This window comes from Calonectris borealis, chromosome 23 (assembly GCF_964195595.1).
Source record: "Calonectris borealis chromosome 23, bCalBor7.hap1.2, whole genome shotgun sequence".
NCBI lineage: Eukaryota > Metazoa > Chordata > Aves > Procellariiformes > Procellariidae > Calonectris > Calonectris borealis.
The window spans coordinates 9,853,741-9,868,516 of NC_134334.1; the positions used below are offsets into that span (position 1 = coordinate 9,853,741).

At 49.9% G+C, this 14,776-nt stretch overlaps 1 long non-coding RNA gene across 4 annotated transcripts; it reads left to right on the top strand.

Moving 5' to 3' along the window:
• Positions 1-286: 286 nt before the first annotated feature.
• LOC142092513 (uncharacterized) lies at positions 287-8,484 on the top strand. 4 transcript variants are annotated; one of them, XR_012677105.1, is made up of 5 exons: positions 287-932; positions 1,673-1,808; positions 2,280-2,367; positions 3,272-3,453; positions 4,572-8,484. It is a non-coding gene; the product is annotated as an uncharacterized LOC142092513 (long non-coding RNA). The 4 variants fall into 4 exon arrangements; XR_012677107.1 differs by having other exon boundaries at positions 1,673-1,785; XR_012677108.1 differs by having other exon boundaries at positions 1,673-1,785; positions 2,283-2,367.
• Positions 8,485-14,776: the final 6,292 nt, after the last annotated feature.

Sequence of the window (14,776 nt, forward strand, 5' to 3'; positions counted from 1 at the left end):
TACCCACCGGGGCCGAGTGCTGTTCTTCGCCCGGCCGCGAGAAGCCTTCCTGAGGCTTTCTCGGTGTGTCCGGCCGCGTCCCGTCCCGTCCCGTCCCATGCCGAACTGGGGAGAGCTGGGTACGTTGCGGAGCCCCGGGGGAGGGGTTGCCCCAGTCCCACTGCTCCCTCCCTTCCCGCCCCCCCCCTAAACCTGGCCCCGCGGGCAGGGGCATCCCCGGGGAACCGCGGGGCCAGGCTGCCCTGGGTACAGGGCTGTGCTGTGGGGAGGCAGGCCAGAGGGGAAACGAGACGAGGGTGATGAACATGGGGAGTCGCGGGAGGGGAAGGTGGTGTTGGTTTCTCATTTTTGCCACAGGCTGATTCTCCCTCCGGTGCCGAGTCACCCCCCATTTCCCGCACGTTACAGCCTCCCGACGCGAGCCCCGGGGCCAGAGAAGCCACACGTGCAGCAACGAGGATAGGGACACCGGCCCTGGTGCCCCGTCACCTCCCCGCGACTCTCCTAGGCTGGTACCATGAACCTCCGCTGGGGCAGGTGTCTTGTACCTGTAGGGGTCGGTAGCCATGACGGGACAGCCCCTGGCCTTGGGCTCTGGCTGAGATCTGGCCCCTGCTCCTGGCTGGGTTTCTCTCAGTTGTTGGGAATCTGGTGGCCAACGAGGCCGGGGGATGCTGCATCGCTGCCCGTTGCCATGAAGATGCCGGGCTTTGGCCGAGGAGGTGCCAGGTTGGAAATGCTGGCTCCTCAAACCCACTGCTGGGGAAGTCGTCGGTCGCCTGGACCTCCCGGTGCTTTTTCTTCATCCCACAGGTAATTGTCCGCAGTAATAATGCTGGCACAAAAGCGTGTGGTGCGGCACACCTTGCACTGTGGATCTGTCGGTGCTGTTAATGATGCAGTTGGAAACGCTCAGGCAGTTAGGTGTGAAGGTGAGGGTGCTGCGGTGTGGCTGCAGAAGGCTCCGTTACAGGTCCTGCGCCCAAAGCGAACAGCTCGGGTTTGTGTCTCTGCCCACTCGTGGCAGCTGCTGGTGCTCTGCACGGTGTGACGGTTCTGCTCCGGTGGCGATTCACGCTGTTGCTTCCTGTGCTGCTGGCTGGGGCTGTGCGGTAGCAGTGTCAGCCGCTCACGGCTGTGCTCAGTATGAGCCGCAGCGAGGCTGGCAATGTGTTTCCAGGCTTAACACTTCTCCTTCAGCAACGTTAGACGTCCCCAGGGAGATGTGATTGCAGTCGATTTTGGACAATCCCAAAATCGGGTATTTCCCAAGGCAGTTCGGGGTCACAGCCACCTCCAGCCCCCTGGAGCCAGAGGACTTTGTTCGGTTCGGGTTGGGTTCATTTTCATCCAGGCGCAGCACGTCGCCTTGACGTCAGATGTCGGGGAGCATCTTAGCATCGCTCCTGGCACCCCAACACAGAATCGTCCCAGTGATTGATCCCGTTAATTCTTTATATTGCCCATGATCATGCTCGCTGCTTTCATGAGGACAGTCTGTAAGAGCAGGTGCCACCTTCCCTGCCAAAGGAAACTTTTTCCTCTTGTCTTTAAGTTGGGCTCGCAGCCGTGGCAGTTCATCTGTAAAAAAAAAAAAAAAGAGGAGGGAAGTGTTATACTTGTCCCTTTTCATGTTCCAGATCACATTCGTTCTCTTTCCTATTTCACGCAGGATGAGACAACCGGAGCGGCTGAGCACCGCAGAGCTGCAGGCTCCACAGGGCCGGCACAGACGATGACCTCTGTGCAACGGAAGGCAGACGGGAGCAGCTAAGACGTTGACCGGTAGTGATTTACGTTACCTCTCTGTAGGTGTCCTGGGTTACGATGGGGCCTACGAAGAGCATGTTTGTTCCTGTACTTTAACCCACTGCCTAGCTCGCCTTTTTCAACGACTGTTCTCCAGTCCGCTGTCCTGGCTATTATCCACAGGGTTCCCTTTCTTCTTTTGAAACACATAAACCTGATACTTTAACTGAATTTAGCAGTTCTTGTATTTATGCAACGTTTTTCAACATCCTCTTATTTTTCACTTGTTTGAAACCCTTGAAAGCAATGCTGGTTTGAAGGCATCAGTTAGTCAGGCGTTACAGGAAGGGTTAACACTTGGATAAGCTGACTATGTCCCTGTTCAGCTGGAATATTTTGTTGTCCGTGATCCTTCTCTCGAGCCTTCATATACCTAACCCCACATCTCTCTTCTGCTTGTTTTCCAGCATACTGATTAGGGGTCAACGACGTGAGGGTTGTCTGTGATGTTAAAATATCTCTCTTTTCAGCAGTTGCCATGAGGAGACTGTGCATGCAGAGGGGCCTTCGGGCACCTGCAGGGGATGGACGAGGCCTTTCAGCAGCCAGGGCCAGGCGGTGAGTACGAGCGCTCCCCGCGCACGTGTGTATCTCAGCCTGCAGCTCCCAGGGGGGTGGAGGAAACAGACTGCCATCCCTGGGTTATGACGGGAGCCCGCCTGCCTTGCCACCCCTGGATGGCTCCACCAGAAAGCAAGATGGGGCCTTTTGCTCTACAGCACAGGTCCCCTACAGCTGGCGCCTACCTGGGGGGTGAATACATGTCCCCTGGTAGAGAAGGGGACCAAACAGTGACCCAGAGTCACCTCTGTCCTTGCCAGGGCACTTCATGGGTGGACTTGGCACGTGGCTGAGGAGACTGATAAGTTATGCACGAAACGGAGCCTGTGATGGCAAGAGCAGTGCAGGAGAGAGGGGAACATCCTCAAAACTGGCGTTTGCCTTCAGCAACGGGTTTTGCTGCCTGCAGGGAGCAGCCGCAGGAGGAGCGCAGGAGTCCCAGCTGCTGGTAGCAGCCTCTGCGCAGCCAAGGTTCAGGATGGCCGGGGGAGTGGAGTGGGGACATCCTGGCCGGGCTTCTCGCTCCTATGACACCCACGCTGTCTTGGGGAAGGGGCGTTGGTACCAGGCACCCCTGGGCGTGGGGAGCTCCCCTGGACGCTCCCACAGAGGGGCGTTTTGGAGGAGCAGCTCTGGGCTCTGTGTGAAGCGGTTGTTTGTTAGTTCTTGTTTTGATGGTGCCAAATGTCCGGCTGTACGGCTGTGCCTGCCTGTCTGACCGGCAGGCAGGGCCTTGTTGGGAGCTGCCGTGATCATTAGCTGCTCTGGAGCAGCGAGGTCCAGTGTTGCCTCTCCAGCGTTGTGTGGGGCGGGCACCGGGGCCAACAGCTCCTGCTCGAGCGAGAGCTTTATCCTCCTGGCTGCAACGCTGCAGCTGCTTCCTCATGAGGGTTTTTTTCAGTGCAGGCAATGGCGCAGGGGAGCAGCAGAGCAGCAGAAATGCTCAGCCTGGGCCAGGGTGAGGAGCGCAGCCCCAACACGGGCAGTGCCAGGGGATGCTGACACGGGAGGATGAGCCTGGGCAAGGAGCATGGCCCTGACACGAGCAGCACCGGGGGACCCTGACATGGGAGGAAATGTCCAGTGAGTGCTCCAAAGCAGTGGGTAGCTGTGCCGTGCTCTGGGGACATCTGGCAGGGTCAGGCATGTGGGAACACCCCAAACGCACGTGAACTGAGGAAGCCATGCCTGGCTGTGATTGAGGAGGAAAACATGCCGTGGTTGTGGCTTCTGGTGCTGGTGCCAGTCCTGTTGCGGGGCGGTTTGGGACTGGCACCACTCCCAGGCTGCAGTGGGGTCAGGGTTGTGGCTGCGCCTCGCATCTCCATTGTGCCTGACTGCTGCTTGGGAGGAAAACATTTTTGCTTGTGGCTTCTGGTTGTGTTGCGTGTCCTGCTGCGGGGCGGTTTGGGGCTGTGCCGGCAGGGGCTGTGGCTGTGGCGGGCCCAGGCCAGGGATTGGGGCTGTGCCCCGCTGTCCTGGGACCGGTCACTGTGGGGGAAGCTGAGGGAAGCTCCTATGCTGGAGCTGCTCCAAGGCAGCTTCTCCCCATGCCATCAGCGACCGCCCAGCCTGCACCCAGCAAGTGCTGGTGCTGGTGTGGCTCTCAGCCATGGCCAGGCTGGGGACAGTCCTGTCCTGTTCCCCTGTGGGGCTCCTGGTTGTTCTGGGTCCCTCCTGAAACCCACTTGGCTTGGTTCAGCTTTATTTGTTATTTAGCATTGGGCTTGGCTCAACGGTATTTGACGTTTAGCACTGGGCTTGGCAATGACATTTAGCAGGATGCAAAGCGCAGCCTGTGGCTCCCCCAGTCCCGCTCCTGGGCAGGGTCAGGGTCAGGGTGGCGGCCAAGGGGGACGAGTGCTGGGCCAGGCCGTCCTCGGCCCCAGTATTGCTCTGTGACGTTTTGTGCCCGAAATGCTCCTCACTGAGCAGAGGGGTTTCAGCAAGGTGTGCATTCTCGCCTGCTCTTCTGGGGAGGAATGTGTTTTTTCGGCCTAAGCCTCAGGCTCTCCCATTGTCATTTCTCCTTCCCCTCCCTGTCGCCCGTGTGCGGTGCTAGGCAGCCTCTGCTGAAAGCGAGGTGCAGGGGGAGGGAAGGGTTGCCCTTGCCCAGGAGGGGGACAGGCATCTCCAGTGGGTTATGTGGGGCCATGCTGTGCACCCCAGGAGCTCTGACTGGTTTCACTCCCCTTTCGCAGGTACAGAGGAGACGCCGATGCTGCCTTGCCTGCGCCCCCTCACAGCGTGGCTGCCCTGGGAGAGCTGGGGGGAAGAGGCCGGGCTCTCCACTCGCAGGACGACTTGCCTCCCTGCTGCTCTGGGTTGCGAAGAGCTCCTTGTTGGGGACAGCCTCGGAGTATGGATTTGGTTGATGGACACCCCAGCTGATGGATGATCTGGCTCCAGGTAATTTCAGCTCCAACCAGGAGACGTTTCTGCTCATAGATGCTCCTTCCTCTTACAGCTGCAGGTAAGCTCGGCTCTGGCTAACAGAGGCTACAGATTGCGGACGCTCTTCCATTCAACCATGCTGGTAGCGCAGCCACAGCTTGTTACAGCTCTAGCTGATGGATGCATGTTACCTGCCCCAGGTAACTTCAGTTCCTGCTTCTTACAGCTCCAGCTCTATATTGCAGCTCCAGCTCCTGCTGCTTGCTTCAGGATCAGGTAATTTCAGTTCCAGCTCTTCTTGGCAGTGAGAAGCTCCTGCTGATGGACATCCCAGTTTGTTTCACTCCGGCTTGTTTCAATTTCAGCTCCAGCTTCATACAGCTCTGGCTGATGGACGCTCCAGCTTGTTTTAGGTTCAGGTACTTTCAGCTCCAGCTGATGGACGCTCCAATGTGTTTCACTCAGGCTTGTTTTAGTTTCAGCTGCAGTTCTGAGATGCTCCAACTTGTTTCTGTTTCAAGTAACTTCAGCTCTAGCCCTTGATAGGAGATGCTCCTGCTTCTTACAGCTCCAGACGATGGATGCTCCATCTTGTTCCAGCTCAAGTTATGTGAAGCTCCAGCTCATATACCCTTCGACTGCTGGATGCTCCCTCTTGTTACAAGCCAATTAAAGTTCCAGCTAACTGCAGCAATCTGGGCTTTTGGAAAGGTTGTAAATCAATCACTCTCATAACTTGTACATGAATATGAAGTCATACCTGTATGTTGTCTAAATATTGAATAACTATTCCAGTGGTTCTACACACCTTGAATAAGGAGTTGGATGCGTGAAAAGTGCCTTTTCTCCCAGAGACTAATCTCAGACGTTTATTTCGGCCTGGTGCATGCCAGCTGGTGCTGGCCCTCACCTTCCCTTGGCAGCCCTTTCACAGCCCCACCAACAGTGGGGCTCTGCACTTGCCTAGCCACCTAATGGTCCCCCCTCTCTCTCTCTCTCTCCAGAGCCCAGCTCCAAAATTGAAAACATCCAGCAACTGCTCCCACGCGGAAGCTGCCAGTTCTGAAAGCCTTGTGCTTTGGGACATGCTAAAATACGTCCTTAGTAGAAACCAAAAATACGGTTTTGGAAAAAGAAACACTGAATCTAATTACTCTTAAGAATTGTTATAATATGAAGGACTAGTATGTGTTAAGTAAATATTTCAACCTTCTATTAGATTAGTAACATGTTCCAGTCTTGACTTCTGGACAGATTTTTTGATCAGAAATGTGACTAAGAAAGCTGAGCTGAGAGACCACAAACTCATATGAAAAACATGTTTTGAATATTAGGCCAAAAATTGTTCTGACCAATTTACTTTAAAAAATGTCTAAGAAATAGTAAAAGCCTGAAACCTAGTGGAATTGAGCCTTGTATTTCTGTATCTGCACCTTAAATTTAGCTTGACAAATCTTTGCAGTGATTCATGAAGAAACATCTTTATTTAAGAGACATCCTGGTCTTTGATGCTTTTCATAGTAAGTAATTATTCTGTATGCCTTGCTGTACAACTATGTTCAAAGTAGAAAGTAAAATCTCCCACAAAGAACAGTGTATTTCCTTCCACTCGTCATAAATATGACAGAACACGATTAGCAGTGTTTTACCCAGTCAAGGCTCTTAACAAAACTGCTTTCTAGCCCAGTACACCTGAATATTTTGCCACAAGCAGTAAATTCAGATCTCTCAAGTCGCTTTCCAACATCCTCTTGTTGGGCTATATGGACTCCCTGGTGCATGAGGTAACATGATGAGGGAGAGCCGTGGGATGTGGATTCTGGTGACAAGTGCCTCCCAGCAGCATCCTTTTAAGCTCTGAGCGCTGCTAGGCAAGGGCCTGCGACAGCTCCTTTCTCCTCCTTCATGACTCCAGGCACCAGCTGCAACTGGCCAAGGGGTCACAGATCCCGCTTCCTCTTCATGCATGAGAGCACAAGAGTAAAGAAAGGCTGAGGTGTTGGGCTGCAGGCGAGGAGAGATAGTCCATCCCTGCAAGAAACACGATGCAGGAAATTCAACAGGTTTGTGGTTTGTCATGACTTCAGCATCTTTTTGCGTGCAACAGCACACACATAACCCTTAAAATATCACATACATGCAGTGAATATGCTTCATGAAAAGTAGCAACCACGTCTGCTCACCTGTGTCATAAATCCTGTATTGCTAATAGTAAAATGCTAAAGTCATTTTCCTTATACCTTAAGCAGTAGTGATTAACCCTCAGGACTTGTGTTCCAGGTTTACTGCATTTTCTTCCCATGTCTTTGAACCAGGTCTGTGCAGCTGAAAAATCACAGTTCTCTTGCCACCCAGCAGCTCCTCAGGGCAAAGGAGTACCTGGTAAAGTGAGCTGACCAAGTTATTTATCTGACAAGCATCACGATATATTTGCCCTTGTTTCACCCAATTTGCAGAACTGGGGGAATGCTCATGAACTTCTGAATTTCAGGGGTGTTCTCCATTATGCAACAAGGAGCAGGCAGCACTCATTTGCCACGGATTCGTAGGAGTACAAACGTTTCTCATTACTAATACCCTGCCAGCCACCGCCTTCCACTCCCATCTCCTGAAGCACTCCCTGGTTGCCAAGTCAACTTGTTCAGCTCAGACAGCTCTGAAACGGGGAACATCGTGATTGCAGTAGCAATCATTCAAATAAAGTTTAAAAAGAAAAACAGACTGAGTCGCTGAAAGAGAGAGGTGGATGGCAAGTTGATTCTGATGGTTCCATTTAGGGATGCTCAGTCACTAACTGCACAAAGTGTGAGAAAGGAGAGAGATGAGAGATCAAAGTATCTGATAATAAGCTAGCACAGTTCATCTGTAGGGAGCCTTCAAGAATACAACTCCTACCTTTTCAGGAATGTGAACGATGGTTTTTTTTTTTTCTTGCCAAGATGTCCTTGGCTAACAGCCTTACTAAATCAGACCTACAATACCCACACATACAGAATATGAACACTATACAGGCCATCTGAGTGGTTCTCCAACACCTCAATATTTCACTGGCAGACAGAACCAGTTTTAATAGTATAGCCATTTCCAGCAGAAAGATCTTCAAGCAGGCAAGTGTTAATTAGCTAAAAAAACTAGTCAAGTACTATAAAAACATTTAAATGAGATTTATGAGTTTGCTTACCATTAGATGGGAGTAAAAGGGGCCATAGTTGTGTTGGAAGGGGGAGGTATTCTTTTACTTCTATAAACACTATATGATCCTGCCTAAAAGCATTTGATTCAACAGGCAAAATATATATACATGTGTTACACACACTACAGGCTTAAGGTAGAAGGAAATGACTGCCAGTCAGAAAATGTATATGATGGTATCTGATGGACATAAATATGCATGAACATCTTCTCATAGGCAGACTGCTAACTATGGTGTCCTGCTTTCCAATGCCCAGGCACTACTGCTTCAGTACAGCTTTTGCAGTTCAAATTTCAATCCAACTTTGTGCCAATTATGAAGAGTCTTCCAATTTCCCATTCTCTGGACTGCTCCTGTGACTTAAGGATAAATTCCCATGATAATAAGTGATCAATTTACTGTGGTCTAGGAAGTAGGTGTATGTTATCAGACCCATAGTAACTCGCAGTGGAGGTCTCTTAGTGAAGTACTAATTGCAGCAGCAAGGCCTTGCAAGCCTCATTCCAGTTCTGCGGCTCAGCTGTCTGACCTAAGGCCCAGCTGAGTGAAATGCAGTGGCATGACCTTGGCTCAGCTTTACTGGGGGGGAGTTGGTGGGGGGGGGAGTTTTGTTGTGCTGTAAAGGAGAGAGCACAAACTAAAGCCAGCAAGATAAGGAGAGTAAAAACAAAGAAACCGTGGAGTCACTCCAGGACTCAAAAAAATTACCAGCAAGAAAAGGTATAAAATCCTTGGACAAAAGCAGAGGGTCAGAAGACTGATACCTGGCAAGATCAGACATCAGTAGGCAGCACTTCCTTGCCTGACTGAGGACCGCCTGGCCGGCAGAGACTGACTACATGCCTTCACTGGGGTGGTGAGCACATCCATGCTTAGCCTATTAGCATGATACTCCCAGTTGTTTGCTCTGTGCATTACCCAGATTGTCCCATATTCGTGAGTTGTGTACAGTCCTGATTTCAAGTGTCTGCACATGGTATAAGATCCCCAGTAGAACTGGCCAGAAGGGTCAAGGTAGTAGAACAGGTGGGAATGCAGGCAGCATAGGTCTTTTTGGGGGGAAGGTGCACTGAGAGAAGATGCACTGAGAGAAGGAGGAAAGGCATTTGTGATGCAGTTGAAGAGTACTAAAACAAAACCGTCTAAAGCAGGTGCTTAGGCAACCGCCACAAGGACTTTCTGGAAAAGCACAGGTACGACTGGCCTGTTAAAGTCAGTAAAGGAAGAATATGGGGAAAAACACAACACTAGAAACAGCAGATGAGGAGTCAACATTTAAGAACAAATTGTTTAAGGAACAGAACCACCAGTAAGAGTGCAGCGTGCCTCTGCTGCAAGAGGCTTGTGTTTGGCATCTCAGTAAGTTAGGAGTTCAGTCAATCACCTTCTCTCAAGTCAGTTCACTGTCACAAATCAGTCCATCTCATCTGTGCAGAGACCAGCTAGGGAGTTCCTGGCTTGCCTAGGGAATCAATCATTAATTATACTGGGGAAGCACACAGGCACAGCCCTGACATCCAGCTACACCAGAATTGTAATTTTAGGAGATATTTGAATTTCATCCTGATATCGCAATTATGATGTAAGTGCCACAGATCTTGCCACAGTAGGGATAGAGAAAAACCTGCAAGGGAGTTCTTCATGCAGAACAGTGGCTAGGTATAGGAGAAGACACTCATTTGAACACTGATAAGAGTTTGCCACATGCATTAATCATTGCACACACTCAAATTAAAAACAGAGCTCTTTGCCAATAGAAAAAGACATATCCAGGACAAGAATCCAAATAGACTTCATTAGTCCATTACCTACAAACAAGAAGAGGGGCAAATATTTCAAGGTCATAGCAGATCTTTAGTAAAGGAATAAAGACACTTACTATCAAAAATGTTTCTGCAGAGATAGAAGATTGTCAAAGGTTCAGTAGTGTTTTCTCCTGGTGTGAGAACATGATATTAAGGGTCTACTAAGGGAAGAGTAGTAAAGAAATAATTTTAGGAATTAAACAGTGGTTTTACACATCTGGAGACTCCAAAAGCTCACAGCAAACACAGAGGGTTAATCAGATATAAAATGGTTAACAACACACAAGAAGCATGGGATGAAAAATTCTCCATTATCCTAATGACTCAGTACTTTTTTCCTGCTGCACCTGGATTTTTTCTGTATGTGGCAATGACTACTTAACCTCAACAGTGGTGGTGTGTACGGAGGGGTTAAAAGATGGAATTTTGGTCCGTAGATGGACACTGGGTGAGAAATAGATAGCTAAGAAAACCACAGTCAGCACAGAAAACAGACGGTTTATTGTCTATTGTTTGAAATGCTGAACGCAGAGATAAGAAAGTTGAGAAATTTTAGGGGAGGACGTGGAGGACATCCAATAATGAAGGAATATAAAGCACAATTTATAATTTTGCTTGCCTTGCTACATTTTGCTATTGGCTTGAGCATGGTTAATACTTGAATGCTGGATTATGGTAATATGCCGCGTGTACAAAGCCTACAAACCAATAGACGGGGTGGCTATGGCTCGTGCAGCGTGCCTGACCAGCGGGTGCATGTGCCATAGGCTCCCTATGTTGAGAGTTGGCAACCGAGGCATGTTTTGGCACCCGCTGGTCACGTGTGTCGAAACCCGTTTCCTCTGCAAATGTATAAATACCGGGATTTCCCAAAGAACAGTGGGCCGGTGTACAGCGAGGTCACCGTTGCCTGCGTGGGGACGCCCACGTAAAGCTGGCACCTACCGACTGCTGGGCTGAGCTCGCGGTGCAAGACGACACAAGTACAGATGGTCCATCTTTCTCATGGTCCTCGGGTCAGTAAGACAATGGCTTTGCAAGATACCCTTAGTGTAATGCATGACTGTAGTTAATAAAATGCTTGCTTTCCCCTTATAGTCTGTGTAAGTGTGTTTATCTTCTCGGGAATCCTCAAAACCGCTCTAAAACAGGTGGACTGACACTGAAATACCAGATGAATGGCAGCCAGTTGGGGTATTAACTAGGCTGGTGTTTGCATACACTGTGATACTGGATTTTGATTTGAGCACTGCCATTAAGACTTCAAACTCTGCTGCAGCCCACTAGGCAGAGGTGTAAGTGGAGGCTCAGCTTGATGCCAGACCCTAATATCAACAAAGCAATGGCATCAATGATCAAAAGAGATTTAACCATCAAAGAGGGAAACTGTAACCCATAGCTCACTCTTTTGAGGTTCATATGAATGTGACCTGAGGCTTGGCTGTGACCTTGGCTTGACTGTAGTCAGAAAAAATTCGTGTAAATGGAGCACAAACTAAAGTCAGCAAGACAAGCAAATGGAAAAAACATCAAAGAAAGAAATTGTGGAGTCAGAAACAGTCACTCAAGGACTCAAAAATAACAACAAAAATAGTTATAAAACCTTCAGAGAAAAGCAGAGGGTCAGAAGATGGACACCTGGTTAGATCAAGGATTGGCCCACTCCAAGAGACAATGGTGGGTAGCACCTCCTGCCTCACTGACAACTGCTTGGCCTGCAGAGGCTCATCACATTGGGCTGGTGAGCTGTTGTTGTTTAACCCCAGCTAGCAACTAAACACCACACAGCCACTCGCTCACTCCCCCCACTACGGTAGGATGGGGGAGAGAATTGGGAGGGCACAAGTAGGAAAACTCGTGGGTTGAGATAAAACCAGTTTAATAATGGAAATAAAATGAAGTAGAACAGTAATAACAACAATGATAACAACAACAATAATAGAATATACAAAGCAGGTGATGCACAATGCAACTGCTCACTCACTGCCAACTGATGCCCAGCCCGTCCGGAGCCATGACAGCCCTCCTTTCCCAGTCCACACCTCCTAATTATATACTGAGCATGATGTCACATGGTATGGAATACCCCATTGGCAAGCTGGGTCAGCCGCTCCAGCTATGCTCCCCCCACCCCAGCTTCCCCTGCACTTGGCAGAGCATGGGAAGCCAAAAAGTCCCCAGTGCAAGCACCACCCAGCAACAACCGATTCATCAATGGGCCATCAATGCTCCTCTCATACCAAACCCAAAACATAGCACCTCCCACAGCTACTGGGAAGAAAGTTAACTCTGTCCCATCCGGAGCCAGGACAGTATCCACCCATTGTTCTATACCATCTACGTCATGCCCAGGTCTCGTCTCACGTTTTCCAATACATTCCAATTAGTCATCACCACTTTTCCTGCCTTTTGATATATATATACACACAGATATCATTCCCTTAGTCCATGGGCCATCCCTCTAAAATGTCCATTGAGTTCATTTAGTCCCTGACTTTGGGCTTCATCTGTCATAACAGTCTTTCAAGGCAGAAGAAATGGTGTGTGGTGTTGGATTGTTGCATCCTGAAGCCAGTTCCGGTTCCATCATTGCTGCGCTTGTCCAGTTCTATCATCATTGCACTTTGCTCAGTTTCATCAGAGTTCCTTCTTACTTAATCTGGGTGATTCTTCCGCAATACCGTTGATATAACATATAGCAACCATTGAAGTGATGACATACAGTGTTATATAGCAATTAATATTATACAATTCAGTTCTTTGGCTACTTTCACCCAAAATTAAATCCCCTTGAGGTACACACCGGACTTCCCCATCCTTTCACATCATCCACCAAGTGCACCCAGGTCCCTGAGCAAAAGCAATCCCACGGATGGGTTTTTCCTTGCCAGAGACAGGAGTAATCCAGACCATTTTCCCCAGCATATTTCTCATATGCACGACAGGGATTTTATCCCCCTCCACAGTACATAAGGGTTTGGATAGGGCAGGGCCAGCTCCAGTGACAGATCCCCTAGTGTTGACTAACCAGGTGGCCTTTGCTAAATGTGTATCCCAATGCTTGAATGTCCCACCACCCATTGCTCTCAGCGTAGTCTTTAGCAGTCTGTTGTATCGTTCAATTTTCCCGGAGGCTGGTGCATGGTAGGGGATGTGATAGACCCACTCAATGCCATGCTCTTTGGCCCACGTTTTGGAAATGAGTCCCGTTGTCTGCCTCAATTCTTTCTGGGGTGCCGTATCGCCATAGGACTTGCTTTTCAAGGCCCAGGACAGTGTTCCGGATGGTGGCATGGGGCACAGGATATGTTTCCAGCCACCCGGCGATGGCTTCCACCATGGTGAGCACATAGCGCTTGCCTTGGCGGGTTTGTGAGAGTGTGATATAATCAATCTGCCAAGCCTCCCCATATTTATATTTCAACCATCGTCCTCCATACCAAAGAGGCTTTACTCGCTTGGCTTGCTTCATTGCAGCGCACGTTTCACATTCATGGGTAACCTGTGCAATAGTGTCCTTGGTCAAGTCCACCCCTCGATCACAAGCCCATCTGTATGTTGCATCTCTTCCTTAATGGGCTGAGGTGTCATGGGCCCACCGAGCTATAAATAATTCACCCTTATGTTGCCAGTCCAGATCTACCTGAGCCACTTCAATCTTAGCAGCCTGGTCCACCTGCTGATTGTTTTGGTGTTCTTCAGTGGCCCGACTCTTGGGCACGTGAGCATCTACGTGACGTACTTTTACAGCCAGGTTCTCTACCCGGGCAGCGATATCTTGCCACAGTGCGGCAGCCCAGATGGGTTTACCTCTGCGCTGCCAGTTGTTCTGCTTCCACTGCTGCAACCACCCCCACAGGGCATTTGCCACCATCCATGAGTCAGTATAGAGATAAAGTAGTGGCCATTTTTCTCATTCAGCAATATCCAAAGCCAGCTGGATGGCTTTCACCTCTGCAAACTGACTCGATTCACCTTCTCCTTCAGCAGTTTCTGCAACTTGGCGTATAGGACTCCATACCGCAGCCTTCCATCTCCGATGCTTTCCTGCAAGGTGACAGGGCATCCTCCATCAGTGAACAGGGCATATTGCTTCTCATTTTCTGGCAGTTTGTTATACAGTGGGGCCTCTTCAGCACACATCACCTCTTCCTCTGGGGATATTCCGAAATCTTTGCCTTCTGGCCAGTTCGTGATCACCTCCAAGATTCCTGGGCGACTGGGGTTTCCTATTCGGGCCCGTTGTGTGATCAGTGCGACCCACTTACTCCACGTAGCATCGGTTGCATGATGTGTAGAGGGGACCCTCCCTTTGAACATCCAGCCCAGCACCGGCAGTCGGGGTGCCAGGAGGAGCTGTGCTTCAGTACCAACCACTTCTGAAGCAGCTTGAACCCCTTCATATGCTGCCAATATCTCCTTCTCAGTCGGAGTGTAGCGGGCCTCGGATCCTCTGTATCCCCGACTCCAGAACCCCAGGGGTTGACCTTGAGTCTCCCCTGGTGTTTTCTGCCAGAGGCTCCAGGTAGGGCCATTCTCCCCGGCTGAGGTCTAGAGCACATTCTTCACATCTTGTCCTGCCCGGACTGGCCCAAGGGCTACTGCCTGAACTATCTCCTGTTTAATTTGTTCAAAGGCTTGTTGTTGCTCAGGGCCCCATCTGAAGTCGTTCTTCTTCCTGGTCATTTGATAGAGAGGGCTTACAATCAGGCTGTAATCTGGAATATGCATTCTCCAAAAACCCACAACGCTTAAGAAAGCTTGTGTTTCCTTTTTGCTAGTTGGTGGAGACATGGCTATTATTTTATTCATCACATCCATTGGGATCTGACAACGTCCGTCTTGCCATTTTATTCCTAAAAACTGGATCCCCTGTGCGGGTCCCTTGACCTTACTTTGTCTTATGGCAAAGCCGGCCTTCAGAAGGATTTGGACTATTCTCTCCCCTTTCTCAAAAACAACTTCTGCTCTGCTGCCCCATACAATGATGTCATCAATGTATCGCAGGTGTTCG